This window comes from Oncorhynchus mykiss, chromosome 9, assembly GCF_057628025.1.
Source record: "Oncorhynchus mykiss isolate SJ-2025 chromosome 9, ASM5762802v1, whole genome shotgun sequence".
Classification (NCBI taxonomy): domain Eukaryota; kingdom Metazoa; phylum Chordata; class Actinopteri; order Salmoniformes; family Salmonidae; genus Oncorhynchus; species Oncorhynchus mykiss.
In genome coordinates this window covers 24,285,255-24,302,420 of record NC_143030.1, presented here as the reverse complement: position 1 = coordinate 24,302,420, position 17,166 = coordinate 24,285,255, and the positions used below count along the sequence as shown (strand labels likewise).

At 40.3% G+C, this 17,166-nt stretch overlaps 1 protein-coding gene and 1 pseudogene across 8 annotated transcripts in view; one reads left to right on the top strand and one right to left on the bottom strand.

Moving 5' to 3' along the window:
• Window positions 1-17,166, top strand: part of LOC110531730 (adhesion G protein-coupled receptor L3) — a 336,356-nt gene that overhangs the window by 78,840 nt on the left and 240,350 nt on the right. The window lies entirely within an intron of this gene.
• On the bottom strand, window positions 197-1,342 carry LOC149980858 (uncharacterized; annotated as a pseudogene).

The following is a 17,166-nucleotide window of genomic DNA, read 5'->3' as shown; positions in this document are numbered from 1 at the left end:
TCAATGTCTTTGGAGCAAGGGTCTTGTTCGACAACATCCTCACTCTAGAGTAATATAGTATTCTCAAATAACAGCAATATGTTGCTTCCATAATGTATTAAACACTTAATCTACAAAGCCTAAAGTAGCTGTTTAAGGAAAAGTTGAACCTTTACTAATGCTGTAGATCTATTCTACATTTTTCATAATCTTGTCGTTAAAAATATTTTGTTTTTAAACACAAGTTACCTAGCAGGTCAGGTCGAATTTGCCCTTCTATTGTCCTTTTAATACCATCATTAACATGAAACCCTTTCTCTAGATGGATGAGGTGAATTCTTGCTTTTTGGACTAAACTATTTTGAGTCTTGCCGACGGTTATCTCATGTTTATCTTCTTCGTCATGCACTATAACTGTCCATTTGTACCAGGGAAACTTCGGGTCCAATTTTGTCTTAATGTCATTGGCTAGCTTGAAATTATTTGAATATTTCGTCCCCGATTTTTATTTGCATCTTTTAAGGGTCATATCATGGAATTGTCTGCACACTCAATCGGAGCATTCTTCATTGCTGTCAGTCGGGAGGTTAACCTTTCAACACTCTCTTTCACTCCAGGAGCAGCTGCATAGCCCTTCATTATGTCATTATACACATTCAATTGCAAACCTTTAACCATGAGACTCAAAAAGTAGCCAGAATATATCTGCAGGATCTTGATGTCAGCATGCGACTTCTGAATGACAAGTTGCAGTAGATTCTTGTTGAGACTTGTTTTGTTTTCCTCAGTTAGGCACCGGTAAAAGTTAGATACACTGTTACGTGTTCCACTGTTGTCATAGTAACTGGATTCAAAACTTGTTTTGTTGTTCCTCGACCAAAGGAGCGTGTTCCAAGAATTTACTCTCGTCTCTGTCATACATGCTCGTATAGGTCACCCAGTCAAGCTCATCTTTTCGGGAGTTGATTTGAAGCGAGATTGAATCCAGTTTTCTGTTGATCTCTGAAAACTGCTCTGTCATGAACTCCACATTCGGATCAGTTTGTGGAATGAAGGCCAAAGCCAAACCAATTATTGAGCCAACAAAACTGAAACAAGATGCAACTTCGGACAGAGTATTCATCACTGTCAGGACCTTGGTCAGGGTTTTACTGACTTGTTCTGTCTCCTTATGCCTGTGGGTTTGGAAGTAGCTTTATGTCCATGATGGCTGTGGGAATAGCTCCACCTTCAAATTCATGGACATTATTTCTGGGCATGTTGGCTCTGTCCTGTCCTTACATTCCATAATAATGTTAGCTTGAGAAAAGCAGCTGTATAGGAGTAGATAGAGCACAGTGATTAAGGTCTTTGTGGTACACATGACAGTGTTTCTGTGGGAAGGGAAAAACAGAGCGAACTCGATAAGCTTTAAAATAATGATTTTAAAACGATACACTGTTAGACTGTTTGAAAATGATTGAGCCACGCTAAAAATTATAATTTCTAATCTGTGGATCTGACCAAGGGAATAACTGACCCATTTTAGCAAGAAGCAGAATAATAATAATAACTAATTTTGCTCTCTTACTGATGTATCGCTTTACATTAAGTTGCACCTTTACTATGTAACTACACTTAACTGTCGTAACGACATAGTAACAAGTTGTTACATAGGTATTACATGGTAATAGGGATTAGCGGTATCAGTTGCTACACAATTGGAACAAAGACTCTCTAATTACACAAACACATGCTGAAGGTAATTCCACATGTGTAATTACTGCTGTGATAACACATTTTATTGTTCCATTGTATAACTACTGTATTGTAATTACATGTTTGAAAGTTAGTCACCTGTGAATTAAGATGTTAATAACACCAACCAAATTGTGACTTTGTTACATGTAACTACACAATGCCACTACTATCAAATGCACAGGTAATGCCAGGGTTGATACCTTTCTGATCTAATGATGTAAATAGGCTAGGGCCTCACCAAGAATGAAGACAATTATTTAAATAAATTAAAATCCAGAATGTGAATTACAGGGGGGCCCATGGGGGTCTCAGACAACCTGAATTAGAGTACCCCTAAATGCAACAAAGTCAAACTTTGGGCAATTCTCTAAATAATGCAAATTGAACCATTCTTTATTTGTTTAAAATGCTATTTGTACTGCTACAGTGGTATTTTACATGTGTGCATTACAATCTATGCAAGAATCGGAATGCATGGTGTGTCACCAGTACTTGAAAATGTGACTAAAACAGTAAATGCATTATGCTCCATAAATACATCCAACATTTCCTCATCTCCCACCCCGCATATTTCAACCCTACAGGCACTACACAAAACGCAGAAATAAAATATAAAACATGCCTTACCTTTGACGAGCTTCTTTTGTTGGCACTCCAATATGTCCCATAAACATCACAATTGGTCCTTTTTGTTTGATTAATTCCGTCCATATATATCCAAAATGTCCATTTATTTGGCGCGTTTGATCCAGAAAAAAACAGCTTCCAAATTGCGCAACGTCTCTACAAAATATTTCAAAAGTTGCCTGTAAACTTTGCCAAAACATTTCAAACTACTTTTGTAATACAACTTGAGGTATTTTTAACCGTTAATAATCTATCAAATTGAAGACGGGTCTATCTGTGTTCAATACAGGAAGACAACAAACCAAGCTACTTTTAAAGTCTTGCGCAACTCTCAACAGTGTTACGCAGTTCCTAGATGGCCGTACTTCTTCATTGCACAAAGGAATAACCTCAACCAAATTCCAAAGACTGGTGACATCCAGTGGAAGCGGTAGGAACTGAAAACAAGTTCCTAAGAAATATCGTTTCCCAATGAGAACTCAATGAACAGAGACCTCAAAAAAACAATTCTGAACGGGTAGTCCTCTGGGTTTTGCCTGCTACATAAGTTCTGTTATACTCACAGACACTAGACTACTACTAATATGCATATCTTATATTCTTGGCATGAGTAGCAGGAAGTTGAAATTGGGCACGCTATTTATCCAAAAGTGAAAATGCTGCCCCATATACCTTAAGAAGTTAAGATTTCTCCCCCTATCATCGTGACCTTTTTAACCAGTTTCTCCACTCTGGGGAGGTTCCCATTTCTTGGAAGGCAGCCACGGTGCATCCTTTATTTAAAGGGGAGATAAAGCTGATCCTAACTGTTATAGGCCAATTTCTATATTGCCCTATTTATCAGAAGTGTTGGAAACTTAATAATCAACTGACCGACTTTCTTGATGTCTATAGCAATCTCTGGTATGGCATCTGGTTTCCGCTCAAGTTATGAATGTGTCGCTGCAACCTTTAAGGTCCTAAATGATATCACCATTGCCCTTGATTCTAAGCAATGTTGTGCTGCTATTTTTATTGACTTGGCTAAGGCTTTTTATATGGTAGACCATGCCAATCTTGTGGGCCGGCTAAGGAGTATTGGTGTCCCTGAGGGGTCTTTCGCCTGGTTTGCTAACTTCCTCTCTCAAAGAGTGCAGTGTATGAAGTCAGAGCATCTGCTGTCTCAGTCACTGCCTGTCATCAAGGGAGTGCCCCAAGGCTTGATCTTAGGCCCCACGCTCTTCTCAATTTACATCAACAACATAGCTCAAGCAGTAGGACGCTCTCTCATCCATTTATATGCAGATGACAGTCTTCTACTCAGCTGGCCCCTCCCTGGATATTGTGGTAAACGCTCTACAACAAAGCTTAATGTCCAACAAGCTTTCTCTGCCCTTTACCTTTGTTTTGGAGGTGTTCCGAACAAGGATATGTGGTTTGGTAAGAAGAATGCCCCTCTCCCCACCGGTGTGATTACTACCCCTGAGGGTTTAGAGCTTGAGGTAGTCACCTCATCCAAGGACTTGGGAGTATGGCTAGACGGTACACTGTCCTTCTCTCTGCACATATTAAAGCTGCAGGCTAATGTTTAATCTGGACTTGGTTTCCTCTATCGTAATCGCTTCTCTTTCACCACAGTTGCCAAACTAACCATGATTCAGATGACCATCCTACCCATGCTAGATTACACAGACATAATTTATAGATTGACAGGTAAGGGTGCTCTCGTGCTCCATTTGGCCATCAGATTTGCCACCTATGCTCCTTTAAGAACACATCATTGCACTCCTATACTCCTCTGTAAACTGGTCATCTCTGTATACACTTCGCAAGACCCATTGGTTGATGCTTATTTATAAGGCCCTCGTAGACCTCACTCCCCCCTATCTGAGATACCTACTGCAGGCCTCATCCTCCATATACAACACCTGTTCTACCAGTCACATTTTGTTAAAGGACCCCAAAGCACACACATCCGTGGGTCGCTCCTATTTTCAGTTCGCTGCAGCAAGCCACTGGAAAAAGCTACAAAAAACACTCAAACTGAACAGTTATCGCCATCTCTTCATTCAAAGACTCAACCATGGACACTCTTACTGACAGTTGTGGTTGCTTCGCGTGATGTATTGTCGTCTCTACCTTCTTGCCCTTTGCTGTTGTCTGTGCCCAATAATGTTTGTACCATGTTTTGTGCTGCTCCCATGTCGTGTTGCTACCATGCTGTCATGTCTTGCTACCATGCTGTGTTTTCATGTGTTGCTGCCATGCTATGTTGTTGTCTTGTGTCTCTCTGTATGTAGTGTTATGGTGGCTCTTGTCATGTGTGTTTTGTCCGATTTTATTATTATTTATTTTTTTTACTCCCAGCCCCCGTCCCCGCAGGAGGTCTTTTGCCTTCTGGTAGACCGTCATTGTAATTAAGAAATTGTTCTTAATTGAATTGTCTAGCTAAATAAAGGTTCAATCAAATCCATAAAAATATGTTATGCTATAGTAGAAACGACAACACTATATACAGAAAATACGGCACTTACTTTGATAGGGATGCACACATGGGGAAAAAGTTCAAGACTTTCTCTGACTAGAGATGCTTAAATGTCTTCATACTTGATCTGGGGAAGTGCTTGGGCTCTCGTCAAATAGATTCCTTTGTCCAGCTCAGTAAAGCCTTGAACATAAATTGTCCACAACAGTGAAATGGGCTACTTCTTATATAAATTAATGAGGAGGCGGAACACACCTCCATTCAAACGGTTGTTAGAAAATAAAACTTGTTAGGAAATCATTTGTAATTGACAAACATAACCAATAGATAATTAGCAGGAAGCGTGCCTTGGTTTGAGGGCAGCGCGGATGAACTGTCCTATTGCAGAGCAATCACATTTTGGAACAGTGATTGCATTCTGACATCAGGTGCATAAACAAATTCACACTGGGGCGACCGTTAGCGATTTTTGGAACTCATGCGTTAAAAGATAATAATCGTAAAAAATATATATTTTCTTTACTATTAGGCCTTTTAGGCCCGCATTCGAGACCCCCCCCCCCCCCCCCCCCCCAAATGTCACGTACTGCTTAAATCATACATACTTCAGTAATATATTGAAATACACCATATATACAAAAGTATGTGGACCCCCCCCTTCAAATTAGTAGATTTGGATATTTCAGACGCGCCCGTTGCTGCCAGGTGTATAAAATCGAACACACAGCCATGCAATCTCCATAGACAAACATTGTCCGTAGAATGGCCTTACTAAAGAGCTCAGTCACTTTCAACGTGGCACTGATTAACAAGTCAGTTAACCAAATTTCTGCCCTGCTAGAGCTGCTCTGAGTGCTGTTGTTGTGAGTGCTGTTGTTGTGAGTGCTGTTGTTGTGAGTGCTGTTGTTGTGAGTGCTGTTGTTGTGAAGTGGAAACATCTAGGTGCAACAACGGCTCAGCCCCAAAGTGGTATGCCATACCAGCTCACAGAATGTAAAATCATCTGTCTTCGTGCAAAGTCATCTGTGCAACACTGACTACCGAGTTCCTAACTGCCTCTAGAAGCAACATCAGCACAAGAACTGTTCGTCGGGAGCTTCATGAAATGGGTTTCCATGGCCGAGCAGCTGCACACAAGCCTAAGATCACCATTTGCTATTCCAAGCGTCGGCTGGAGCAGTGTAAAGCTCGCCGCCATTGAATCTGGAGCAGTGGGAACGCGTTCTCTGGTGTGATGAATCGCGCTTCACAATCTGGCAGTCAGACGGACAAATCTTGGTTTGGCATTTGCCAAAAAGTGTGTTTAAGTGTAATGATAGTATACTGAGGGGTCTGAAATTATTGACACCCTTGATAAGTGACTGTGTATAAAATAAATAGTTAAAATACTGACATATTGTATGCGCCAAGAAAATTGGGAAAATATATTATTTGATACGAATACAGCTTGTGTTTATGAAAGGTGCCGAACTGACTGAATAAAGTCAATCTCCTATGTCCCTTTGTTGTTGAAACGTGCTCAAATGTCCATGGTATCGCATCGGGACAAGTATACAAAAGCTCTTGTTTGTCTTTTCCTAGGACTGGAAGCACATGTCGAGACTTACCAGTGACTGCTGAAGTGACTCGTCATTGTGGCCTCGTGATGGTTTGTTTGCGAACAAGCAACTCCTTTTGAAATCTGACAGGGGTTCAAATTGGTTTCCTTTCCCTAAGTGTCCACAGCAGCAGAGGCAATGAAATACATCATTTGAAGAACAAACAACATTCATACATTTTCAGTGATTTTTAATTGTAAAGTCCTGTCTTTCTACTCAATACCACGATTCATTGTACTAATCTGGGATGTACAGTGGTTAAAGGATTCAGTAGTTTAGCTGTGTATTTCGGATGGAATCAAGGCATTAGATTGTCCCAGACAAAAATAGAGACCCCCACCACCAAAATAGAGACCCCCACCCCCAATGTAACTAAAAGGGTAATACTTAATATTCTCCTGCTTCCTACTTTCTCATGATTACCCTATTGACTGCAAAGCTTGCTACATTGTAACTACATGGCAATTAATACATTTAACTTTCCATGAATTTGCTTCCTGAGTAGGTATATTATAATTGCCAAGCATCCTTTGTAACATTGCCCATTTGGGCAGGCTATAACATGGAAATAAACTACTGAAAATAATCTGTTGTTAATGGCATGGTGTGTGTGCCTTGTTACAATTGTTGCTATCAGGTCCTAGCCTATTTACTTCATTAGATCAAGATGGTAGCATCCCTGGTATTACCTGTGGATTTGATTGTAACCACACCCTGTAGTTACATGTAAGTGTTGACAAGGGAGTGGTGACTCAGATCCAAGGTTATTGGGTTGGTGTTATTAACATGGTAAATCACAGGTGACTTTCAAACACGTACTTACAAAACAGTTACAATAGTGGAACAGAAATGTGTAGTAGCATTAGTAATTACACATGTGGATTAACGTTCAGCGAGTGGATATGTAATTACATTTTAATACCTATGTTTCTACAGTTATTACTGAGTCGGTATTACTACGTAACTACATTCTTAGTCATACAAGTGTGACTGAATTTCTTGATCAGGAAACTGAAAATATGAATGTTACCCATTTGGAAATAGTTATGTGCAAATACAAATGACAGCAATTTTTGTTAGGCTTAACTCAGAGTTAAATATTGTTGCATTTAGTGTAGGCTACCAGCAAACTGAACAGTATTTCAAAATGTTTGTCCTGTTTTAACTGTTGTCAATCATGTTTCAGCAGCGTGGTAACATTGCCTCTGAGTTCATAATGAATATGATTAGTATTGACAGTGGGGACCAGATCCTAGATTAGTACTGGGTAAAAGCATTTGTAATCATTCACTTTTTGACAGCACCCCTTTTTGATTTGAACAAAACCTTCTATACATATTTACCGATTTTGTAGAAGTGCTCAGAAAATGGATGAATGGTAAGAGATAAAGGTGCTCAAATTTGACCCATTTTGCGTACCCCATAATTGTCCGTACCTATCACCTTCATCAAGGAAAAAAAAAAATTGAGATTTATATCATAAAAAAGCTTACAAACAGTGTTGTCAAACTATTTTATAAATTCTGGAAGGTAGTTTTTAAAAAAAATTTCGATGAAAATAAATAACCCCCTTGGCCATTAGGTAAAAATGTAGATTTCTACTTTAACATACCAAAAATGGATAATTTATTATGAGGGCCATAAACAATTACTAGTAATGCTGCATACTCCAAGAAATACTAAAATATCACCTTTCTGGTAAAAATAGCTATAAATAACTGAAGTGCACTCACTTTTGAGGACACAAGCTCAAGTACATTGCACAAATATAACAAAATCTAAGTTTTTTTTTCCTATTCAACAGAAGTGGGATAATAGGGCTTGACCTTTTTTAAAAACATTTTTAATTTCACCTTTATTTAACCAGGTACGCAAGTTGAGAACAAGTTCTCATTTACAATTGCTACCTGGCCAAGATAAATGACTGAAATGCTTTCTAAATACAGTAACAATCAAATTATAAACTGCTTACTATAGGATTTCGCATAACTGTAAAATAATTAAATATATTACTTAGAGACAATATTGTCTCTATCTCATATAACTGTCAACAGCGAATGTTTCCTAAACGTCCACTGAGCATCACAGAGACACAATTTGAATCTATGCAGACACGTTGCGACTTTAGTGGTAAGCACAAAGGGATTTTGTCTGTCTGTGATCAAGAGAACGTGGTCTTAGTTGAATTCTATGAAGTGATTTTGTATTCTTTCATGTGGAGAGCTCTAAATCCAGCTGAGAATACCACAGTGAGATGAAACTGCTATTGTTGCATGTGCTAGATTCTCCCGTTTCATATGTGCTATTGCAATTGCAGCTTTGAGTTTGAAAGACATCGGAAATCATGCCTTTGACTGGTTAGGCCAGAAAATGGGACACTTCACTCCCTATGCAAAATGTGGCATCTGAAACCTAACATTTCAAATGAGCTCAGGCGGAGAGGAGAGAGATGGGGCTTTCTTGCACTATAAGACGCGGGACTCTACGACGTTCACAGAGCGCTTTAAACACACAAATGTTAGTCGGGACCAGTCCAGAACCGCTCAAAGTTCCCCAAATAGGGTACTTAATGTCTTTAACATAAATTATTTAAAAAGGCATAATCTTCATATGTTGTAGTTTAGTCCCTATTTTTTTTTTTGCTGATAAATGTACTAAAATGGAAATTAAATTGTGAATTTAAACTTTCCAATGATACACAAAGATGGTTGGAGGTCCACACATCAGAGAATATCGATTTGAATGGAAATATCTGTTTTAAATTATACTGTAAGTCCTCCATAGGAAACTTACTGAAAACATAGGAATATAGGTGACCATTTAAGTTAAGTCCATTTTATTGACATTCAATGGTGAGTGAACCGGCGGTCATCTTTGTGGTAGTAATTAAAAGTTAAAATGTCAATTAAATGTCAATGGTGCACCAGATAAATTGCTGTGGTCTGAAGGGATTGGTCCATTCTATTAATTATATTATTGAAATGACACCCACCCTGTATTCAAATCAAATGTATTTATATAGCCCTTCTTACATCAGCTGATATATCAAAGTGCTGTACAGAAACCCAGCTTAAAACCCCAAACAGCAAGCAATGCAGGTGTAGAAGCACGGTGGCTAGGAATAACCCCCTAGAAAGGCCAAAACCTAGGAAGAAACCTAGAGAGGAACCAGGCTATGTGGGTTGGCCAGTCCTCTTCTGGTTGTGCCGGGTGGAGATTATAACAGAACATGGCCAAGATGTTCAAATGTTCATAAATTACCAGCATGGTCAAATAATAATAATCACAGTGGTTGTCGAGGGTGCAACAAGTCAGCACCTCCAGTAGTAAATGTCAGTTGGCTTTTCATAGCCGATCATTGAGAGTATCTCTAGCGCTCATGATCTAGAGAGTTGAAAACAGCAGGTCTGGGACAGGTAGCACGTCCGGTGAACAGGTCAGGGTTCCATAGCCGCAGGCAGAACAGTTGAAACTGGAGCAGCAGCACGGCCAGGTGGACTGGGGACAGAAAGGAGACATCATGCCAGGTAGTCCTGAGGCATGGTCCTAGGGCTCAGGTCCTCCGAGAGAGCAAGAAATAAAGAAAGAAAGAGAGAATTAGAAAGAGCATACTTAAATTCACACAGGACACCAGATAAGACAGGAGAAGTACTCCAGATATAACAGACTGACACTAGCCCCCCGACACAAACTACTGCAGCATAAATACTGGAGGCTGAGACAGGAGGGGTCAGGAGACACTGTGGCCCCATCCGATGATACCCCCCGGACAGGGCCAAACAGGCAGGATATAACCCCACCCACTTTGCCAAAGCACAGCCCCCACACCACTAGAGTGATATCTTCAACCACCAACTTACCATCCTGAGACAAAGCCGAGTATAGCCCACAAAGATTTCCGCCACGGCACAACCCAAGGGGAGGTGCCAACCCAGACAGGAAGACCACGTCAGTGACTCAACCCACTCAAGTGACGGCATGGAAGAGCACCAGTAACCCTGTGACTCGGCCCTTGTAATGGGTTAGAGGCAGAGAATCCCATTGGAGAGAGGGGAACCGGCCAGGCAGAGACAGCAAGGGCAGTTCGTTGCTCCAGAGCCTTTCCGTTCACCTTCACACTCCTGGGCCAGACTACACTCAATCATAGGACCTACTGAAGAGATGAGTCTTCAATAAAGACTTAAAGGCTGAGACCGAGTCTGCGTCTCTCACATGGGTAGGCAGACCATTCCATAGAAATGGAGCTCTGTAGGAGAAGTCCCTGCCTCCATCTGTTTGCTTAGAAATTCTAGGGACAATTAGGAGGCCTGTGTCTTGTGACCCTAGCGTACGTGTAGGTATGTACAGCAGGACCAAATCGGAAAGATAGGTAGGAGCAAGCCCATGTAATGCTTTGTAGGTTAGCAGTAAAACCTTGAAATCAGCCCTTGCCTTAACAGGAAGCCAGTGTGGAGAGGCTAGCACTGGAGTAATATGATTAAAAATGTTGGTTCTAGTCAGGATTCTAGCAGCCGTATTTAGCACTAACTGAAGTTTATTTAGTGCTTTATCCGGGTAGCCGGAAAGTAGAGCATTGCAGTAGTCTAACCTAGAAGTAACAAAAGCATGGATTCATTTTTCTGCATCATTTTTGGACAAATATGCAGGAAATATGTCCAGTATGCAGGGCATTATTTTTTCCATCATTGTGTCAAGAGATATAGTACAAAAACACTTGAGTGTCTCCCTTGATCCTAGGTCCAGGCAGTGTTGTGCAGACTCAGGACAACTGAGCTTTGGAGGAGTACGCAGATTTCTAGAGGAGTCCGTAATTTGCTTTTTAATGATCTTGATCTTTTCCTCAAAGAAGTTCATGAATTTATTACCGCTGAAGTGAATGGGAAATGCAGCTTTTTAGTTAGCTTTGCGACAGTATCAAAAATAAATTTTGTATTCTTATTTTCCTCAATTAAGTTTAAATATAGGATGATCGAGCAGCGTTGAGGGCTTACCAAGCTAGTCGGAAGACTTCCAGTTTGGTGTGGTGCCATTTCCGTTCCAATTTTCTGGAAGCTTGCTTCAGGGCTCGGGTATTTTCTGCATAGTTTCTTATGACAAATGTTTTTAGGGGGCAACTGCATCTAGGGTATTGCGCAAGGTTAAATTGAGTTCCTCAGTTAGGTGGATAACTGATTTTTGTCCTCTGACGTCCTTGGGTAGGCAGAGGGAGTCTGGAAGGGCATCAAGGAATCTTTGGGTTGTCTGAATTTATAGCATAACTTTTTTTTCATTACCCCTTTTTCTCCCCAATTTCACAGTATCCAATTGTTAGTAGCTACTATCTTGTCTCATCGCTACAACTCTGTACTGTACTGTACGGGCTCGGGAGAGATGAAGGTTGAAAGTCATGCGTCCTCCGATACACAACCCAACCAAGCCGCACTGCTTCTTAACACAGCGCGCATCCAAGCCAGCCACACCAATGTGTTGGAGGAAACACTGTGCACCTGGAAACCTTGGCTAGTGTGCACTGTGCCCGGCCCGTCACAGGAGTTGCTGGTGCGCGATGAGACAAGGATATCCCTACCGGCCAAACCCTCCCTAACCCGGACGACGCTAGGCCAATTCTGTGTTGCCCTACGGACCTCCCGGTCGCGGCCGGTTACGACAGAGCCTGGGCATGAACCCAGAGTCTCTGGTGGCACAGCTGGCGCTGCAGTACAGTGCCCTTAACCACTGTGCCACCCGGGAGGGCCTATAGCACAACTTTTGATGGTCCTTGGTTGGTTGGGTCTGAGCAGATTATTTGTTGCGATTGCAAATGTAATAAAAAAGGTGGTCCTTTTTGAGGAAAAACATTAAGATCCACAACATTTATTCCACGGGACAAAACTAGGTCCAGAGTATGACTGTGGCAGTGAGTAGGTCCGGAGACATGTTGGACTAAACCCACTGAGTCGATGATGGCTCCGAAAGCCTTTTGGATCTGTGGACTTCTCCACGTGAATATTAAAGTCACCAAAAATTAGAATATTATCTGCAATGAAATTCAGGGAACTCAGTGAGGAACGCTGTATATGGCCCAGAAGGCCTGTAAACAGTAGCTATAAAAAGTGATTGAGTAGGCTGCATAGATTTGACTAGAAGCTCAAAAGACGAAAACGTTGTTGTTCTTGTAAATTGAAATATTCAAGAGCATGTTGTATCTCAACCGATGGAGGTCACAGCACAACCTCAGATTTCAAAAAGGTTTGAAGCTACAACATGCGGATATGAAAACAAATATGAGTTTACTAGTTTTAAGATAATTAACAGATTAGTTTAAAAATTAAAATGCTATTTTTGGGGGGGGCAAAGAAAATATGCAATTGTTTGACAACACTTGTTTGTAAGCTTTTAAATGATATCAAACTCAAACTTGTATCTTTTCCAGTGATGAAGACATGGATGTCTCATGATATGATGGGGGTCAACTTAGCACCATTTATCTCCTGAATCTTTTAGCAAACATGCATGGAAAGTTTGGATGTAATCAAAAGGCGTGCTATTAAAAAGTGATTGAATTCAAATTGTTTACCCTTCTCCTACTCGAAGATGCTTGATAAATACAGGTCCTGGTATAAATGACATACACTGCACATCTATGTTGTGATGCTTAAAAAAATCAGTCAATCTTACCAGCACGAGGAGCCATCTTTGTGTTCTTAGTGGTTATTACTTTTTTTCTCAGAGTATGACTGAGAGGCCAGTTTGGTACGAGTTGTATACTTGTTTTATGGGGCAGTGACCTTATTTAGCAACAGACGTTTTCCTCACTTAAGGAAACCCCATTGTCCATCAAGTCCTTCAAGGTCAAGCAAATATTTCACAAAAAACATTGATGTAGACACCGAGATACTGTAGCTTTTTACCTACACTGTTTTCATTCAAGTGTTTTATATACAGTGCATTCAGAAAGTATTCAGACCCCTTTACTTTTTCCACATTTCGTTACGTTACAGCTTTACTATAAAATGTATTTAATTAATGTTTTCCCTCATCAATCTACACACAATAACCCATAATGAGAAGCGAAAACAGGTTTTTTGACATTTTTGCAAATGTATTATTTAATTTCTAAAAATGTATAAAAACATAATTCTTCTACTTTGCAAGGCATTGAAAAACCTCCCTGGTCTTTGCGATTTGAATCTGTGTTTAAAATTCACTGCTCGACTGAGGGACCTTAAATGATTGTATGAGTGGGGTACAGAGATGAGGTAGTCATTCAAAAAAATAATGTTAAACATTGTTATTGCACCCACAGTGAGTCCATGCAACTCATTACTCCACAACGTATTTAGGCTTGCCGTAACAATGGGGTTGAAGAATTGACTCAAAATATTTCAGCTTTTTATTTAATACTTTGACATTATGTGATATTGTGTGTAGGCCAGTGACACATCTCCATTTTATCCATTTTAAATTCAGGCTGTTATACAACAATGTGGAAAAAGTCAAGGGGTGTGAATACTTTCGGAAGAAACCATGTTTTTTTAAAGGGGGGTAACCCAGTTCATGCATGACAATGCACTGTTTGTTTTATAGTACATCATTGACATGTTTGCATTTTAAATATATGACTCATGGATGGATACAACAGCAATATGTGATTTTTGTTTATTCTCACTTGATTTAGTGTTTCTAGTTATTGCAGCTATAGTATATGCTCATCAAGGGGGGTAATATAAGATATGTATTTTGGCTTGGTGTTGAACTTCTCATATAAATCACAACTTGAGAGTAAATTCTTCGTCTAAGCATGAGGTAGGATAGAGATTATGAAGACTAACGAGTGAGAACTATCCACCACTGAAATGAAAAGGGAGCTTACCGTGCCAAGTGGATGACCAAGTAGTGTCATCGTTGGCCATGCGTGACCTGCAACTCATTATCTACATTTTTACTCCTGTACTTATTTATCCTTGGCATAACAAATGGGATGAATACTCATTGACTGTTGGAGCTCGGATCTTAAGAATTTCACTGTACCCTGCAATTATGCCTGTGACTAATAAATGAATAAGTCAACGGCATCATGACCTTTACCAAGTACCAGGATCTTTTTGGTTCCCTCTGCCAGGAGGCTAAAACTTGGCCACGATTGCACAGTGATGCCAAGCAAGCTCACATCAAAATCCAAATTGTTAATTAACCACACGTTCAATATTTTTCAATGGCCATCTCCGTCTCCGGACTTGGACCCCATTGAAAACCTGTGGTTTGAATTGAAGAGGGGAGTCCATGAGCACAAAGGATAAACAGGATGTGGAAAGATTCTGTATGGAGGAACGGTCTAAGATCACTCCCAATGTGTTCTTCAATATCATAAAATATTTGAGAAAAAGCCTCTGTGCCATTATCCTATCAAGGGGAGGGCCCACAAAGTGTTGGAAATAATATTGCCAATTTGTGGGGTTACCTACTCCACACAGTGTCAGGCTTTTTTTTGCCTTCAATAATCTTTGTAGAAGGGCCAATAGGCTACTGGCTGATGTAGACATCTACTGGGCTGGCATTTAACCCTAAAATACTATTCTTAATTAAATAGTGTATGTGGGAGTGATTCAAGCAGGCATGACATGGTAACATCATATTTAGCATGCTCCCATCAGATAACATTGAGGATCGGGTTGCACTTTGTTGCTGCTCATATTGTATGAATGCATAGGCTCATTCCAAGCTAATGAAAACGTATCTGGGAGAAACTGTTGAGGGACCTGAACTAATTATAGGTGGTGACGTACAGTACATTTACTCCAATCGTTTTCATACCTACAGTGCCTTGCGAAAGTATTCGGCCCCCTTGAACTTTGCGACCTTTTGCCACATTTCAGGCTTCAAACATAAAGATATAAAACTGTATTTTTTTGTGAAGAATCAACAACAAGTGGGACACAATCATGAAGTGGAACGACATTTATTGGATATTTCAAACTTTTTTAACAAATCAAAAACTGAAAAATTGGGCGTGCAAAATTATTCAGCCCCTTTACTTTCAGTGCAGCAAACTCTCTCCAGATGTTCAGTGAGGATCTCTGAATGATCCAATGTTGACGTAAATGACTAATGATGATAAATACAATCCACCTGTGTGTAATCAAGTCTCCGTATAAATGCACCGTGATAGTCTGAGGTCCGTTAAAAGCGCAGAGAGCATCATGAAGAACAAGGAACACACCAGGCAGGTCCGAGATACTGTTGTGAAGAAGTTTAAAGCCGGATTTGGATACAAAAAGATTTCCCAAGCTTTAAACATCCCAAGGAGCACTGTGCAAGCGATAATATTGAAATGGAAGGAGTATCAGACCACTGCAAATCTACCAAGACCTGGCCGTCCCTCTAAACTTTCAGCTCATACAAGGAGAAGACTGATCAGAGATGCAGCCAAGAGGCCCATGATCACTCTGGATGAACTGCAGAGATCTACAGCTGAGGTGGGAGACTCTGTCCATAGGACAACAATCAGTCGTATATTGCACAAATCTGGCCTTTATGGAAGAGTGGCAAGAAGAAAGCCATTTCTTAAAGATATCCATAAAAACTGTTGTTTAAAGTTTGCCACAAGCCACCTGGTAGACACATCAAACATGTGGAAGAAGGTGCTCTGGTCAGATGAAACCAAAATTGAACTTTTTGGCAACAATGCAAAACGTTATGTTTGGCGTAAAAGCAACACAGCTGAACACACCATCCCCACTGTCAAACATGGTGGTGGCAGCATCATGGTTTGGGCCTGCTTTTCTTCAGCAGGGACAGGGAAGATGGTTAAAATTGATGGGAAGATGGATGGAGCCAAATACAGGACCATTCTGGAAGAAAACCTGATGGAGTCTGCAAAAGACCTGAGACTGGGACGGAGATTTGTCTTCCAACAAGACAATGATCCAAAACATAAAGCAAAATCTACAATGGAATGGTTCAAAAATAAACATATCCAGGTGTTAGAATGGCCAAGTCAAAGTCCAGACCTGAATCCAATCGAGAATCTGTGGAAAGAACTGAAAACTGCTGTTCACAAATGCTCTCCATCCAACCTCACTGAGCTCGAGCTGTTTTGCAAGGAGGAATGGGAAAAAATGTCAGTCTCTCGATGTGCAAAACTGATAGAGACATTAACTTAAGGGGGCTGAATAATTTTGCACGCCCAATTTTTAAGTTTTTGATTTGTTAAAAAAGTTTGAAATATCCAATAAATGTCGTTCCACTTCATGATTGTGTCCCACTTGTTGTTGATTCTTCACAAAAAAATACAGTTTTATATCTTTATGTTTGAAGCCTGAAATGTGGCAAAAGGTCGCAAAGTTCAAGGGGGCCGAATAATTTCGCAAGGCACTGTATATAGGCCTAGCTACCCACGTTTCTAAACAGGTGTTGTATATGATAACCCAAATCATGTTGACGAGTAAACCTTGGAAGCTTAAAAAAATCGCACTCCCATGGAGTAAATTAGTTATATTTATAAAATATAGCTGTCGAAGTGTGTGTTGAGAGGTTTGAAGCGTTAGCATTCAAAGCAATACATCACTTGTTCGAATTATGCAAGTAGTGGATTTTTGTCTGAACAAGTGTGTGTTCAATCATGGAGCTTGTGGCAATCACGCTTTAGAAGACCATGATATGCAAACGAGCGGTTGGTCGCGTGTCCAAATTTGTGAAGCGGTTTGCCGTACCTGATTACTGATGGATCCTGGAACGTATTCAGAGTGAGAAGCAGTGCAGCGAGAGATTGAATGGTGA